The 13,677-nt window shown below is 44.1% G+C and overlaps 1 protein-coding gene across 1 annotated transcript in view; it reads left to right on the top strand.

Annotated features, from left to right (window-relative positions):
- The window catches only part of LOC119979768 (zinc finger protein Pegasus-like), a 54,467-nt gene that overhangs the window by 19,214 nt on the left and 21,576 nt on the right, over positions 1 to 13,677 (top strand). Inside the window, 2 exon segments of the mRNA XM_038822400.1 lie at positions 1,044 to 1,127; positions 4,157 to 4,232. The gene's annotated coding sequence lies outside the window, so the exon portion shown is untranslated.

Here is a 13,677-nt window from a genome sequence, read left to right as displayed (position 1 = left end):
CCCTTGTTGTTCTCTCAACACGTGATTGTGTTTCTCCAGTTCCCTTACTCTAGATTCTAATTCCCTGATCTTCTCTTTGTCTTCCTTCCACTTGTTCAATTAGTCCTGCTAACTGATGTACTAACATTATCCCTATCTTTTTAGTCTTGTTTCTCTTCTCTTTGTCTATCCAACCCCTCTGTTGTTCTAAGGTCTGGGAAGTGTCCCAGCCGTCCTTCTTCATCTTTTTTATCAACGCTTGTCTGTCATATATGTCTCGATAAGAGAACCTGCAGATCCCCATATTTATATCATTGCCTGCCATCTCGCAGACTTCAATACCCCTGGTTACTATGAGTAAAGTGTGCTCTCTACTGGAGGGACTTCACTACCCCCCAGCCACTATTACTACCCTAGCACTGTCTGTACGGCCGCAGCTGCCTCCTAGCAAAGTGTGCTCTCTACTGAAGAGACTTCACTGCCCCCCAGCCACTATTACTACTCCAGCGCCGCGCTATCGCCACCATCTCTCAGGGTTTGACTTATGCTCACGGTGTCCACTATTACCACCTAGGCAATGTGTTTCTCCACCGGAATTCGGCTCTAGATCAGAGTTGATCAGCTCCTTTTCCGCACCGCTAATAAGACATTTGACAGCCCAGTACCCAACTTATGCTCGACTTTCATACAAGAACTCAACATGCTCTATTTCCATACAAGAACTCTGCGTTTGTTCGCAACTACAGAGTTCGGGGTTAGCTGATTTCTGCCACTTGTGCTTCACAATCCTTAGTGCCTTTGGTGCCTCAATACCCACTTCAAATCCTGACCTTCGCGTGGGAGATTCCTCCTCTTGACAGCCAGTCTAAGGCTGGGCATTTGGGGCAGCACTACCTTGTCTGTTTGTTGATCAGCACAAGCCACAAATCCTTAATACTATCAGCAGTTAGTACCAAACCTTATCTATTATCATGTCACTATACAGTTAAGACTTATATCACTATGCTTATCACTATAGGTACCTTATTTTAAACTGCACCTTTTGACCTGTCTGACTCCTGCAGATTCGAAACGATCTTTACCCCGGCTTTCTGATCGAGGCCTTCTTATCACATGGCACCAGTGATGTCGTTTTGTGGAACTGAGCTGTGAGGTTTTTTTTTAAGTTTCATTTTCAGTTTGACTGTTGTGGACTCAGGAGAAAGAAGTTTTTTTTCCCTGTCTTTCTATGTTTTCATTTTAAAGATTTTTTCCAGAAATAAACATTGACCTACCTGCTTTGGTAACTTAAAAGATATAGTTTATTTTCTGGAAGGGTTTAAACCTGCTGGTGAGACAGGGTCAGAATCTCAGGGGAAACCAGTCTTATTCAAGTGAGAATGCAGAGTGCTGGGCCACGCCCTTGAAAAGGTTTTTTTGGTTGATTGTGTAGTACCACTTCCCAAAACGAAAAGTGGGTATCAATATCTTTTGGCTAGAATGGATGTATCTGCTAGGTTTCCAGAGGCCATTCCAGTATGCAATACTACAGCTAAAAAGTTGATGGAGGAGTCACTTCAGTTTTTTTACTTGATATGGATTACCCACAGAAATACAATCGGATCAAGGGTTACATTTTACCTCCAGGTTATTCAAGGAGGTTCTGGATAGTTTAGGAGTAAAACAATTTAAATCAACTGAATCACAGGGAGCGTTAGAACGGTGGCATCCGACCCAATATTGAGGGCTTATTGTCAAGATTATCCAGAGGATTGAGATAAAGGAATTCCATTCGTATTGTTTGCAATTAGGGATGCACCTCCATGAGTCAACCAAATTCAGTCCTTTTGAACTAATTTTTGGTCATGAGGTAAGAGGACCATTTAAATTGATTTAAGGAGAAATAGGTGAGTGAGAAATCTGAAACTACGTTATTGGATTACATGTCAAATTTTAGGGAATGATTAAATAGAGCAGGCGAATTGGCTAGACAACATTTCAAAGTTGCACAGTATGTGATGAAACAGGTAGCGGACAAGAACGCAAATATCTGTAGTTTTGCCAGTGGAGATAAAGCTTTTGTTACCAGTGGTAGGTGAACCTTTAAAAGCAAGGTTTTGTGGACCTTATCAGATTGAAAGGAAATTGAGTGAGGTGAATTATTTGGTAAGAACACAAGGTAGAAGGAAAGCTCGCTTGAGTGTCATGTGAATATGCTTAAAAGGTAATTTGAAAGAGAAGGAGAACAATAGGAGGAGGTTTTAATGCTTCTAACTCAAAGTGAAGAACTGACTCCAGATGACTCTGTATTTGACATTCCTCAAATTAAATTGGATATCAAGGATGTTCTTAAAAATTGGGATAAATTGTTGAGTTGCCTTCCAGAGGAAAAACAAAATGACGTGAGAGTTATTAATATCACATGGGCAAGTTTGTGGAAATAAGTTTGAAAGTACTAAAATGGTGTAGATGTGGGAAATGCTGTTCTAATTAAACAGCATTCATATAATTGGCACAGGTTCAAAAAGAAATTGAAAGTATGCTTAAAAATAGCATAATTGAAATGGGTTGCTGCCAATGGAGCTGCCCATAATGATGGTACCGAAACCAGACTGTACCCAATGATTGCGTGTGAACTATAGAAAGGTTAATACAGTTACAAGAACAGACTCTTATCCTATCCCACGGGTGGTGGACTGCATTGAGAAGGTGGGACAATCAGCTTTTATCTCCATATTGGATTTACTTAAAAGGTTACAGTGGTGGGTCACGCCCTTGAAAAGGGGTATTTCATTTATTGGATTTTGTTTCTGAATTGGAACAGTTACGGGAGATTTCATTGTTATCCATAGATTACTGTAGCTGTGTGGTGTCTTCATGTAAAGGTTGTAGGTCAGGGGAACTTCATAATATACTTTGAGTTTCTAAGCCCTGGCCCAAAACAAATTGTAGAATGTGAAGCAGCTTAACAAATATTACAATCCAATTATGCTTTTTTAGTGAAGCTGATGATCAATTTGTTCAATTTCTACAGGTTTACATTGGACTCTGCTTCTGTTTCAATGTTTTAAAAAAATGTATGAAGAGAATTGGAAAGAGTCAATATCACTTATTTTCAAAAACTAAATTTCTTCATTGCGTATTGACTGTGCCACTTCTGATTCACTAACATCCTTGGTGCGGCAGAGTACGATCAGCTTGCCAGTAAAATTTGGTAAATTTTCCACTGGACGTACAGCTTGTTACCAAGGGCAGCATGGTAGCACAGTGGGTAGCACTGTTGCTTCACAGGTCCGGAGGCCCCACGTTCAATTCCCGGCCTGGGTCACTCTCTGTGTGGGGTCTGCACGTTCTCCCTGTGCCTGCGTGGGTTTCCTCCGGGTGCTCCAGTTTCCTTCCGCAAGTCCCGAAAGACGTGCTGTTAAGTAATTTGGACATTCTGTATTCTCCCTCTATGTACTCGAACAAGTGCTGGAATGTGGCAACTAGGGATTCTTCACAGTAGCTTCATTGCACTGTTAATGTAAGCCTACTTGTGACAATAAAGATTACTATTTATAAAAAATTACCAATACAGGAACATTTTCTTTTCATTTCATTTCATTTGGGCTGCTATCTTGCATCAATGATCCACAGCACAGACCGATGCTGATAACACATTTTTGAAAAAACTCCGCTGAATTGAATTTTTTATAACAGAACTTATTTTGGCACTTGGGCAAATTATAAACATCTTATTATTCACACTCTCTGTTTGTGCGTGAAAATTTGGATCGTTTTGGGACGCGACAAGCCATATTTCCTCCAAACTGTTCGGCTACACAGCAATTGGAAATGTGCCTCGGGGTAAACAAACACTAGCCACATTTCCTTTTAGATGCACACTTCCTTTTAGATATATGCTTGCTTGACTGTGCATCAATCAAAATGGGTCCATGCAGTTCAACAAGCCACACACAGCAAACAGAAATTATCTATATGTGCCCTTAGAGCTTCAAATTGGGGCCTGATACATGCACACTTTTGGAGCAAATCGCACTGGGCCCTACAGTTGTGAGGGCAGAAGTGTGTGTCCAGTGAGCGACCACTAGAAGTACCCAGAGCAGGTAGATCATGACAGCAGACAAAGCTGGTTTAACTCACTCATGCCATTTGGAATTTAATGCTGCAGCTAATGCCCTCTTTTACCCTCACACAGGTGACCATGCATCCAGCAGCTGGAAGGATGACACTGTCAATCAGCGCTATATAAAGAGAACACCATTTGCTTCCAGGTTAGGAATAAAACAGAAAAACATTAACTCTGTTTCTATCCCCACAGATGCTGGCAGACCTGTTTTGTTTCTCTAGCATTTTCTGTTTTCTGTTTTTATTTCAGATTTTCAACATCTACAATATTTTGCTTTTATTTTACTTACAAGTTAGGTGTTGGTTAATTGCTTCTGGTTTTTCTTGGACTCAACAAGTGTTTGGTGCTTTGTATAATTGTTTCAAGTTGCAACGGTTTACAGGGATTGACATGGGAGGATCTGACAAAGTTTTGACTGACTTTAGGTCTTCTGTATAAATCTGTGGCTCCCAGAGATGGATGCACAAGCAGGCAATCTACTGGAATAGAGCACTACTATTACTGAAATATGGCTAAGCTCAATGTTACAGGGTACAGATGCTATAGGAAAGATAGAACAGGAGGCAAGAGCGGAGGGGGAGTTGTGTTTTGACTAGGGAGAACATCACGGCAGTACTGAGAGGGGATATAACCAAGGGTTCGCCCACAGTCTATATGGGTAGAACTGAAAAATGAAGGAGAGATCACTTTGATAGGATTGTACTACAGACCCCCAAATAGTCAGCAGGAAATTGAAGAGCAAATATGTAAGGAGATTACAGAAAGCTGCAAGAAAAATAGGGTAATAATAGTTGGGGATTCAACTTTCCCAACATTGACTGGGATAGCCATAGTGTTAGGGGCTTGGAAGGAGAGAAAATTATTGATTGTTTTCAGGAGGAATTTTTCATTCAGTATATGGATGGCCTGACTAGAGAGTGGGCAAAACTTGCTTCCTCTTTGGAAATAAGGAAGGGCAGGTGACCAAAGTATTAATGAGGGATCACCTTGGGACCAGTGACCATAATTCCATTAGTTTTTTTTTTTAAATTTAGATTACCCAATTATTTTTTCCATTTAAGGGGCAATTTAGCATGGCCAATCAACCTACTCTGCACATTTTTGGGTTGTGGGGGCGAAACCCACGCAGACACGGGGAGAATGTGCAAACTCCACACGGACAGTGACCCAGAGCCGGGATCGAACCTGGGACCTCAGTGCCGTGAGGCGGTTGTGCTAACCACTAGGCCACCGTGCTGCCCCAATTCCATTAGTTTTAAGATAGCTATGGAGAATGATAGGTCTGGCCCAAAACTAAAAATTCTAAATTGAGGCAAAGCCAATTTTGATGGTATTAGACAGGAACTTTCAAAAGTTGATTGGGGGAATCTGTTGACAGGCAAAGGGACGGCTGGTAAGTAGCAGGCTTTCAAAAGTGTGTTAACCAGGGTTCAGGGTAAGCATATTCCTTTTAGAGTGAAGGGCAAGTATGGAAAAAGTGGATGACTTGGGATATTGAGGCCTTGGTCAATAAGAAGAAGGAGGCATATGACATAATAATCGCTTATTGTCACAAGTAGGCCTCAAAATGAAGTTACTGTGAAAAGCCCCTCGTCGCCACATTCCGGTGCGTTCGGGAAGGCTGGTACAGGAATTGAACCCGCGCTGCTGGCATTGTTCTACATTACAAGCCAGCTGTTTAGCCCACTGTGCTAAACCACCCAGGTGATGCATGCATAGGCAGCTGGGATCAAGTGGATCTCTTGAAGAGTATAGAGGTCGGAGTAGAGTTAAGAGAGAAAAAAGGAGGACAAAAAGGGGACATGAAATTGCTTTGACAGATAAGGCAAAGGATAATCCAAAGAGTTTATGCACCTACATAAGGGGCAAAAGAGTAATGAGGGAGAGAGTCGGGCCTCTTAAGGTTCTACAAGGTCAACTATGTGCAGATCCACAAGAGATGGGTGAGATCCTAAATGAATATTTCTCATCAGTGTTTACTGTTGAGAAAGGCATGAATGGTAGGGAACTTGGGGAGATAAATAGTGATGTCTTGAGGAGTATAAATATTACAGAGAAGGAAGTTTTAGAAGCCTTAAAGCTCATCAAGGTAGATAAATCCCCAGGACCTGATGAAATGTATCCCAGGACATTGTGGGGGGCTAGGGAGGAAATAGAGGACCCCCCAGCAAAGATATTTCAGCCACAGGTAAGGTGGAAATTTGGAAGGTAGCAAATGTTGTTTAAGAAGGGCCTCAGGGAAAAGCCTGGGAACTATAGACCAGTGAGCCTAATGTTTGTGGTGGGTAAGTTGTTAGAAGGTATTCTGAGAGACAGGATCTACAGGCATTTAGAGAGGCAAGGAGTGATTAGGGACAGCATGGCTTTGTAAGGGGAAAGTCATGGCTCACAAATTTGATTTAATTTTTTGAAGGGGTAATCAAGAAGGTAGATGAGGACAGTGCAGTTGACATTGTCAACATGGGCTTTAGCAAGGTCTTTGAAAAGGTACCTCATGGTAGGTTACTGCGTAAGGTTAAATCTCATGGGATCTAAGGTAAGGTAGCCAATTGGATACAAAATTGGATTGACACTAGAAGACAAAGGGTGGTTGGAGAAGGCTTGTTTTTCAAACTGGAGACCTGTGACCAGAGGTGTCCCTCGGGGATCAGTACTGGGTCCATTGTTATTTTGATTTATATTAATGATTTGGATCAACATTTATGAGGCATGGTTAGTAAGTTTGCAGATGACACCACGATTGGTGGCATAGTGGAACGTGAAGAAGGTCATCTAGGATTGCAAGTGGGTTGATGAATGGCAGATGGAGTTTAATTTGGATAAATGTGAGGTGATGCATTTTGGTAGATCGAAACGGGGCAGGGCCTCCTCGATTAATGGTAGGGAGTTGGGGAGAGTTATAGAACAAGGAGATCTCGGAGTAAAAGTTAATAGCTCCTTGAAAGTGGAGTCAGGTGGTCAGGGTGATGAAGAAAACTTTTGGCATGCTTTCATTGGTCAGAATATAGGCTTTGGGACGTCTTGCTGAAATTACACAAAATATTAGTAAGGCCATGGAATACTGTGTGCAGCACTGGTCACCCTATTACAGAAAGGACATTATTAAACTGGCAAGAGCGCAGGAAAGATTTACTAGGATGACACCGGGACTTGATGGTTCGAATTATAAGGAGAAGCTGGATATTCTGGGAATTTTTTCCCTGGAGCATAGTAGACTTAGGAGCGGTTTATAAAATAATGAAGTGCATAGATAAGGTACATAGTCAATATCTTTTCCCAAAGGTAGGGGAGTTTACAACTAGAGGGCATAGGTTTAAGGTGAGTGGAGAGAGATACAAAAGCATCCAGATGGGCAATTTTTAACACACAGGGTGGTGAGTGTCTGGAATGAGCTGCCAGAGGCAGGTACAATTTTGCCTTTTGAAAAGCATTTAGACAGTGATATGGGAAAGATGAGTATAGAAGGATATGGGCTAATTAAGGGCAGTTGGGACTAGCTTAATGGTAAAAACTGGGCGACATGGATAGGGTGGGCCGAAGGGCCTGTTGTCATGCTGTAAACCTCTCTGACGGAGAATGAACAGAGGACACACAGAGCCTGACAAGCTGCTGGAAGAGGGAGGAGGAAAGAGAAGGACTCCAAGCAGAAAGCTGCATCCACTTAGGATGTATGCAGAACAATTCTCCAACTGAACCTCAGTGAAAAACTGTGAGATATCTGCACTTCAGTAAGAATTTCCTCACTGTGTTGTACCTCCAAAACCAGTGTGTCTTTAACCCGTATACGATGGACAAATGACCACAAGTTGCTTAATACAAGAATACTTTATTTCACACGCACAAAGTTAATGTTAATCAATCGCACACGTACAAGTTGAACTGTAAGCTAACACACAAGAAAGCCCTTAACTTAACTTCCAGGTGACTGGCAAGTACAGAGCAGATATGTGCTTATCTGGGATCCTGTTGTCTGGAAGTGCTGGTCGTCTATGTTCTCGGCTCTGGTCTCTCTGTGGGTGGCGTGGATGGTCGCCTTCTTGGCTGGTGAAGAGGTCATTGTCGTTGACTTGCTGTAGTCGAGAGCGCGAGTGGTGGGCTGCGCAGCACCTTTTAACCCATGAAAGTTTTGCGTGCTTTTGGGCGGTTCCAAGTAGATGTCCAATCAATCAATCAGGGCTTGGATCACCCTGATCGATCCCAAACAGTTAAGGATTGCCACTTTGGTGGCAGGGGCAGGTCCCAGTCGGCCATAGCCGTTGGTGTCTGATGCACGTAGACCTTCCCAAATAAGGAAAACAGACACCACCAAGTCTGCCACTTGTTGTCAGTTTCTACCTAGAGACCATTGTCCTGGGATGACCTTTTAACGGCCTTTTTCCTGTGTTAGTTTCTGCAAAGTCTGGGCTGCAGCTTTTGTATATCTGCAAGCTGCCGCCTATCTATGTCTGTCTTTAGCCATTTCTCCCAGCGATCTTTGTGGGAGGCCATTTTAGGTGGCCACAACTGAAACTGCCATAACTGCAACCTCCGAGCATGACGGAAGACCGTGTTGCAAGTGACTGTGACAATTAACTTTTGTGCATCTGGCTTCTTCCAGATTGAATGCCATTGGCTGTATGCACAACCCTTTGCAGGCAGCGCGTGACAGCCCTGGAACTGAATATTGAGATAGTGTGTGACCATGCACAGTGAATCATGTAGGTACATTGGCATCAGTCATGATGAATTTATTATGTAGCAGTGTAACAGGCCAGCTGCATCTGAGTTATCACAGCAAACTGAAGGGTAGCGATGGGCAACAGGTTTATCTGCTGGCAGCATTGCTGATGACTTTGTTACATGTATGCAGCATGCAAAAAATGAAAGCCACGCTGCCACATGAAATGTGATAGAACAGATCATTGGTGTACAATGAAACAATGCTTCCGCTGTCTGGAGACCAGCAGTATTTGTCAGAGCATGTTCACGAGTTGCTGCATGTTACACACCATCATGACCTTTGCCAGCAGCAATATAATGAGTAGCTCAGGAGGAGGAGGAGAGAGGGCGACCTAGACAGCTTTTTGGCTGGCTTGACCGTAAAAAAAAAAAATCACAAGGCAGCACGGTAGCCTTGTGGATAGCACAATTGCTTCACAGCTCCAGGGTCCCAGGTTCGATTCTGGCTTGGGTCACTGTCTGTGTGGAGTGTGCCGGTTAGGTGGATTGGCCATGATAAATTGCCCTTAGTGTCCAAAACTGCCCTTAGTGTTGGGTGGGGTTGCTGGGTTATGGGGATAGGGTGGAGGTGTTGACCTTGGGTAGGGTGCTCTTTCCAAGAGCCGGTGCAGACTCGATGGGCCGAATGGCCTCCTTCTGCACTGTAAATTCTATGATATAACTGAGTCTGATACTTAACCACACAGCAAATTATGTTTGTATAGCACCTTTTATGTAATGAAACATCTAAAGATGCTTCACAGCAGTGTTGAAGTGACTTAAAAGGAGGAAAGTAAGGGAGAGAGATTTAGGGATGGAATTTCAGAGTTGAAGGCGTTGACAGTAGATGGCACAGCCAGCAGTGTTGGAGCAACTAAAATTAAGGCTGCTCAAATTATCATAGTGGGCCACGGATATCTCAGAGGATTGTGAGGCTGGTGGGGATTACTGAGAAGAGGGTTGAGAATTAAGGATCAAACGAGGTTGCGCAAGGGATGGATGGGGCAGGTATACCACTCGTGTTTGGATTGTAGGGCGCAGGGGACCACAGTATTAATTAATAAGACGGTGCTTTTCTCAGCAGGCAATATACTAAAGACCCAGGAGGGAGGTATTATTCCCCCAGCTAATTATGGGGGAAGACTTTAATTGTGTTTTAGATCCGGGCCTGGATAGGCCAAGTCCCGGAGTCCATTAGGAGTAGCGAAGGAATTATTGGTGTTCATGGAACAGATTGGGGGGAGGGAGGCAGACTGATGGAGGTTTCGGTACCCCAAGGATAAATTTTCCTTTTTTTTTCTCGCGTTCATCTGGTCTACTCCCGAGTAGACTTCTTTGTTGTGGGTAGCTCCCTTCTCCTGCAGGTTACTCTGTCGTTGTTCTATTGGATCAAGCTCCACAATTTGTGGATCTGTTGTTTGAGCCGGGTAGCTTTCAGGCCCCTGTGGAAACTGGACATGGCGCTGCTCGTGGACAAAGAGTTTTTGTGAGTGAATATCCTCTGCTATTGGCAAGTATGTTAAATTTTAACAGGAATTAGGTGGTCTTGTTATCCATGCCCTGTCAGGCTGTGGTTAGGGGGCAAGATAATCCCGTTTAAGGCACAAAGGGATAAATTAGAGACAGTGGAGAGACAGAGGTGGCAGACTCGATTCTTGAGGAGGACTGCTGGTACTCAATTGCCCCGACGCCGGAATTCCTGGCAATTAGAAAAAAGGTGCAAATGGAGCTTTGGTTGTTGACAATGGGGAAGGCGGTGACCCAGCTGTGCCGCTTGAGGTGGACTTTCTATGAACATGGGGAGGAGGCCAGTAGTCTATTGGCTCACTAGTATAAGCGTCAGGCAGCTTCCCAGGAAATAGTACATGGCTGGGTCACTGTCTGTGTGGAGTCTACACGTCCTCCCCGTGTGTGCGTGGGTTTCCTCCGGGTGCTCCGGTTTCCTCCCACAGTCCAAAGATGTGCGGGGTTAGGTGGATTGGCCATGCTAAATTGCCTGTAGTGTCCTTAAAAAAAAAAGTAAGGTTAAGGGGGGGGGGGGGTTTGTTGGGTTACGGGTATAGGGTGGATACGTGGGTTTGAGTAGGGTGATCATTGCTCGGCACAACATCGAGGGCCGAAGGGCCTGTTCTGTGCTGTACTGTTCTATTCTATGTTAGGGTCTCGGTTGCCAGGGTTGTTTCTGCCACAAAGAAGGTGAATGAGGTGTTTGAGGCTTTCTGGGTTTTATGAACCAGTCTCAAGTTGTGGACTCATGAATTAAACAATTTTGGACTGATTTAAATTCTCAGATGTGGAGCAAGATAAAAGGCTGATGTTATAGGTGTCGATTGATGGAAGAGATCATGAGTTGTATTACGTTATTGCGGACGGGTAAGGCGCAGGACCAGATGAACCTTATAAAACAGTTTACTGGACAGCTGGTCCTGCTTTTGCTGGATATGTTCAATGACTCCATATCCCGTGGGGTGTTTCCGCCCAAGCTGACACGGGCACCGATTTCCTTGATCCTGAAGAAGGACAAGGATCCCATGGAATGTGGGTCATATTGCAGACGTTAAGTTGTCAACGAAGGTGTTGGCTGCGAGACTTGAACCCTATCCACTGGAGGTGATTTTGGAGGAGCAGACTAGATTGCAACGGGCCTGTAGTTGTCGGCTAACTTTGAAATTTTGGGGCAGTTTGGCTTCGGACCTAATTTGTGTAATGGATTAAGCTTTTATACAGGACCCCCTCCGCAAGTGTACGTATTAATGCCCTGAGTTCAGGTTATTTCCAATTGGGCAGGGGTACAAGACAAGGGTGGCAATTGTCTCCATTGCTGTTCATATTAGCAGTCCAGCTGCTGGCCACTGCATTGAGGCTGTCTACTGGGTGGAGGGGGATAGAGTGTAGGGGGAGGGAGCACAGAGTGTCCTTGTATGTGGATGATCTGTTACTATATATATTATGGACCCCCTCCAATGTTAGGAAGATAATGGAGTGGCTCAAGAGGTTTGGCTCCTTTTTTAAGTACAAGCTAAATCTGAGTAAGAGTAACGTTTTTCAGATGAACCCCCCGGGGAGGGGTGCCGACCTGGGGAGGCTGCCATTCCTTCTGGCCAAGACTATGTTTTGGTATTTGTATCCAGGTGGCCTATGATGGGACCATGCTTCATAGATTCAATTTTTCTGTTCTGGTGGACGGGGTGAAGACCAACTTGAAAATGTAGGCTGCCCTCCCTCTGACCCTAGCAGGAAGTGTACAGACAGTGAAGATGAATATTCTCCTCAGGTTTTTGTTTTTGTTCCAGTGTCTCCCAGTGTTTCTTCCCAAGACATTTTGTTGCAATGTTAATAAGTTGATTTCTATTTTTTGTTTAGGCAGGTAAGACTAGTGGTGTATAGGATGTTTTTACAGAGGTACAGGCAGTCGCTTTACCCAATCTGCTATGTTATTACTGGGTGGTGAACATTGATAAGGTGCGGGGGTGGCTCAATGATCCAGGATTTATTTGGGGGCGGATGGAAGAGGTTTTGTGCAAGGGCTGTCGACTGAGGGCTCTGGTTACAGTACCACTTCCTTTTTTCCCAGCTAGATTCTCCTCTTCTCTGGTGGTGATAGATACCTTGCAGACTTGGAATCAGTTTAGACAATATTATAAGCTAGGTTCCATGTCTCTTCTGGCTTCAACCTATAGAAATCATAGGTTTGTGCCATCTGGCTTTGACTCATCTCTTAAGGCATTGGAGAAGGGAGAGCTGAAGAGGTTTAGAGATATGTTTTTGGAGGTAGGTAGGTAGCTGGAGACGTTCCACTTTTGAGGGGAAATGTATTAGGTACTTGCAGGTACCTAATCTTTTGCATAAGGAACTACCTTCTTTTCCTCTGGTGCCATCACCCTCACTTATTGATAGTGCACTGGCCATGGGTGAAATAGGGGAGGGTAAGTTCTCGGAGGTTTATGGATGGTTGATGGTGACAGAGCAGGCATCACTAGAGGAGGTAAAGTGGAAGTGGGAGGAAGAGCTGGGTTTGGTCCTGGGTGGGAGGAATGTGGAGCACGGCCCTGCATAGGATCAGTTTCACATGCAAGGTTACATCTGATCCAGTTTAAGGTGGTGCACAGGGCACACCTGACTAGGGAGCATATGAGTGGATTCCTCCTAGGGGTGGAGGATAGATGTGGGCGGTGTTATGGGGGACTCTCAAATCACATGCACATGTTTTTGTCTTGCTTTAAGCTTGTCAGCTTCTGGGTCTCCTTTTTTGATATGGTATCAGGGATTTTAGACATTCAGTTGGAGCTGTGCCCATTGGTGGCCATCTTTGGAATGTCTGACTCGCCGAGGCTACAGACGGGGACGAAGGTGGATGTCTTGGCCTTTGCCTCGCTTATAGCCCGGTTGCAAATTCTGTATGATTGGTAGTCCCTGGTGCTGTCAAAGTCCTCCGCTTGGTTGGGGGATTTGATGGAATTTCTACACCTGACTAAGAAGGTCAAGTGTACCTTGATGACATCGGTGGAAGGATTGTACTCAAGGTGGCAGCCTTTTATCTCCTTTTTAGGGAGCTGTTGCCGTCAAATTTAGGGGGAGGGGAAAGGGTTTGTCGTCTTATTTGGGTTAAGAGTTTGCTATGGTTTTGTTTTCTTTATGGGAGGGGAAGGGGTTTGGGAGGTAGTGATGAGTGTAGTTTAAGGATAGGATGGGGTTGGGGTTGACTTGTTGGTGGGCTTGATATAATGAAAATTTTGCTTGAATAAATTGGTTTTTAAAAAGTCTTAAAAAAACAAATCGGGGGTTTTAAAAGCAGAAGAGCTGCGGCAGAAGCGGGCAATGTCACAGGTGGAAATGGGTGCCCTGAGTGATGATGTGGGTATGCGATAGGAAGCTTATCTCTTGATGAAATA

Source organism: Scyliorhinus canicula, chromosome 16 (assembly GCF_902713615.1).
Source record: "Scyliorhinus canicula chromosome 16, sScyCan1.1, whole genome shotgun sequence".
In the NCBI taxonomy this organism is placed as follows: Eukaryota; Metazoa; Chordata; class Chondrichthyes; order Carcharhiniformes; family Scyliorhinidae; genus Scyliorhinus; species Scyliorhinus canicula.
The sequence above is the reverse complement of the archived record's forward strand: the minus strand, read 5'-3'. Positions and strand labels throughout refer to the sequence as shown.